Below are 3,954 nucleotides of genomic sequence, written 5' to 3'. Positions count from 1 at the left end.
CACCTCTGGTCATCAGGCCAGGACAGACCATCATGTACGGCATGGAGGTCACATACTCTGTCATAACACCATCGGATAACAATGGCATTATCTTCGAAGCAGCTTTGACTGACAGCCCTGTTGATGCTAACAAGCAGCAGACAACTGGATTGGGTGCATATTTGGTTACATGCAAGAAACATAATGGAATATGTCTAAAGGTGTGCTACAACGGACAGTGTCTGACTGATGACAACCTTACACTGGACGAGAGTGGTACAACTTACAGCCTGGATTTGGGATTCGTTCTTGAAGAGGAAACACATACAGTCCATGTCCTGGACATGATAAACATCTCTGGGTCATGATTAATTTTGGATCTTATCCTAAAACCCACTTAACCTGTGAATTATCATCACAGAAAGGAAGAAACATGCATGACGCAATCGAACGCTTGATCCACGAGTAACTGGAAAACGAGCTGATTGACGATGCCAAGCAGATGATGCAGACAGGGAAATAACACTTCGTCTTTAATGTGACCATTGTATGCCAATAAAACCATAATGAATTGTTTGATAGGCATTACTTAGAAGTTGACGGTTGACAAAGTAGACACAATTTATGAATAACAACTTCTTTGATACTGTAAAGGCGACGTTTCGGTATAGATCATTGCTTGACACCGGTATAAGAGTGTATACCTTTACAGTATTAAAGAAAGTGTTATCCATAAATTGTGTCTACTTTGTAAGCCATAATGGTGTCCACGTAAACAAGGTTATATATATAGCAGTACATTCATGCAAATCACTGTCTTGAGTCCGGTAAGCTCATGCACAGACTTGAAAACCAATAACATGATCAATCATTTCATCATTGATGTGGCCATTATAGGCCCAGGAGACGAGTAAATATGAAACGTCACAACTTCTGACACGGTTTCAGTTGTCAGTGAATGGCGGTACGTTAGCGCCCATTAGTGTGTTCATTATTTGATGTTGAAACACTTATTGTCCTTTCATTGGATTCGGGGTTAGATTTGATCCCTAGCAACCTATGCTGGTCGTAAGAAGCGACTTAATGGGTCGGGTTGTCAGGCTCGGTGACTTGGTTGATGGCATGTCACGTACCCTGCCGCCGTGGAATGTTGCTCATAATATCAACCACTGGTCTGTCTGGCCCACACTCGATTATGTACCAGGAATATTGCAGAGTTTTGGGAGTTCACAAATGTTCCACCAATGTTTTTTGTCATAGTGTTTTTATTTTCATATGTATATTCTATATGAATGAGGCCAGCACAGTGTACAGCATGCGTTGTGTATTCTTACATGGGTAGTGTCAGATGTTTTGTAGTTGTTTAGTTATGTTTTCCGTATCATTAGCGACGTAATTTAAATAGGTGTTATTCTATCACGCGTATTTGGCGATGACAATTTTAGACTTTTGGACGAATACAATGTTTTCAAAGTGTATTGTTTTCTTTTGGTTTAAATTGGCATGTGTTGTATACAGTCAGACTCTTTATGAAAGGTATGAAGTATATTTTAAAGGCGCCATGAATTCCACCATTTCTAAAATCATTTCGCTACAACAATGAGGGCGATATTTCTTGGGAGATAATTTCTGAAGATATTGTACGTACGCTTTATTGGCGATTGAAGAAATACAAACTCACCTGAAATATACAACATTTTATATATATTTCTACACATTATTTCTTAATGTTGACATGTATTGTTTTAACGTTTGCAGTACATTTATATACTGGACATCAATTTTAATACTGTGAATATAGAAGTATTGTCAGTTATGTTTATTTCACGGTGTTTGGACGCAGCTTGAATCCTCGAATAAATGTCGGCTCATCTTTATTTCGAAAGGTCTTTGATCCGGCGTTGCTTTGCATCATTTTTTTTTTAAATAAAGTTTCAAATGCATCTCTTTCACCGGCATCTGATTAGTTTAAGTTTAAACATATTTTATTCTCATGAAAAGGATTGGGCACAAGATATCATAACTTAGAACGCCCTCTCCTATAGATTTATATGTGTGCTTATTTACAATTCATAAATTAAATGACAGAAAGGAAAGAAAAGAAATAGAGAAACGTTTGTACATTCGCTTTGCTCACTCAAACCTTTTTGTTTACTTTATATATGTCAGTACATTCCTAAATATGTTTTCGTTCACATGATAAGGTAAAATTGTATTGCCAACAAGCATCAGGTCAATATTTACACCACAAGCATCTTTCACAAAAAACAATAGTGAGTGCATCAATTCGTTTCTGTCTGATAGAAAAAAAGGACATTCAATGAAAAAAGTATATGGATTTTCATAGGGGCTGCCACATCGGCATTTAGGATCCTTGTTTAAACCTTTCCGAATAAGACATTTCTTAATTCACTGTCATCACCGGCATTTGTTCTAAAAGGCAGTTCCTGAGTAAACCCTGATGCTTTGTATACACACTAGTAAACTGCTAAAAGTGCAATTTTCGATGCATGACTTTTATAAGTTTATATTCTTTGCGTTGCCATGGTAGCAAATCGGACTCAAATGGAATTGAAGGTTGGATTCCTTTCCGGTATATAACCCATAGGTTGTTAAATATATATTGTGCCATTTTGTATACACATTCAACAAGTGATCAACTTGTTCTTAAGTTTATTATTTTGGTGTGTTTTTTTTCACTTCTGCGGATGTAGATAGATGATATCATGGAATGTTCAAAGAAATCATAACTATTTTTCAGCTTTTATCAATGACATACCTAGCCAGCATAGTTTGGTTGTTCAAAGATTTTGCCAAAAGGAAAAGATTTTGTTGATTGTATTGTATGAGTATGTATTTGCTTAGTTGAACTTATATTTGAAAAGAAAAATACATGAAATAAACAACCAATGTACATCCATACTATCATCTTTTATTATAGTCAATATATCTATGCTTATCAATTGTGTGAAATAAAATATAAAATGTTGGTTTTTAGTTTTGTGTTATTTCGGCTCTCGGAAAGTTTGAAATAGGTTGATTGATATTAATGCTTACTGTAAATCGCTCAGCCTTGATTGCATTGAGTCAGTGAGTAGTCTTACAATAAGTTTAGAAAAACTATTAAAGAATATTGTAATGCACTCACTCGACACGTGTAGATCCGGGGTAAAAGGCGCCTGTGCTTGTCGTAAGAGGTGACTAATGGGATCGGGTGGTCAGGCTCGCTGACTTGGTTGATGCATGTCATCGTGTCCCAACTGCGTTGATCGATGCTCATGATGTCAGTCACTGGGTTGTCTGGTCCAGATTCGACAATTTACAGACCCGCGACATATAGCTGGACTATTGCTGAGTGCTCAATCACCCACTCACTCGAGTGCTCACTCACTCACTCACACACTCACACATTCTACCTATAAGTGAAAAACAACAGACACTTATCGTTTTGAACTCTCCGTGTTAATCAGGCAAACTTGGGCCCAGGAAATGTTCCATTACAAAAATCAAAAATACTTTCACCTACAACACATTGTACCACACAGAAACAAAGGGACATAATGCACATGTAAACGGGGAGGCTGAGCTTGTTGATATGTTAACATATTGTCATGGAAATGAAAAGTTCTTTCTGAAACGATAAATCAAAATTTGGGGCATCATTGTATGTCGTGCATCTTGCTGTACCTTACTTTGAGTAGAGTGCGTCATGTTATACCACACCATGGAGTGCAATCATGTTAAACCACAAATTCAGCGTCGCGTATCTTGCGATACCTTACTTTGAGAAGAGTGTGTCAAGTTATAGGACCCATTGCGTGTCGTCTGTCTTGCTACACCTTGCTTTGAGAAGAGTGTGTCAAGTTTTATCACCCATTACGTGTCGTCTATCCATAAACCTTACTTTGAGCAGCGTTTATCGTGTTATTCCACAATATGGAGGGTAATATATCATGCACTGCACGATGAGTATCA

Source organism: Haliotis rufescens, unplaced genomic scaffold, assembly GCF_023055435.1.
Source record: "Haliotis rufescens isolate VD_foot unplaced genomic scaffold, xgHalRufe1.0.p SCAF_99, whole genome shotgun sequence".
Lineage (NCBI taxonomy): Eukaryota > Metazoa > Mollusca > Gastropoda > Lepetellida > Haliotidae > Haliotis > Haliotis rufescens.
Note: the sequence above shows the minus strand (reverse complement) of the source record.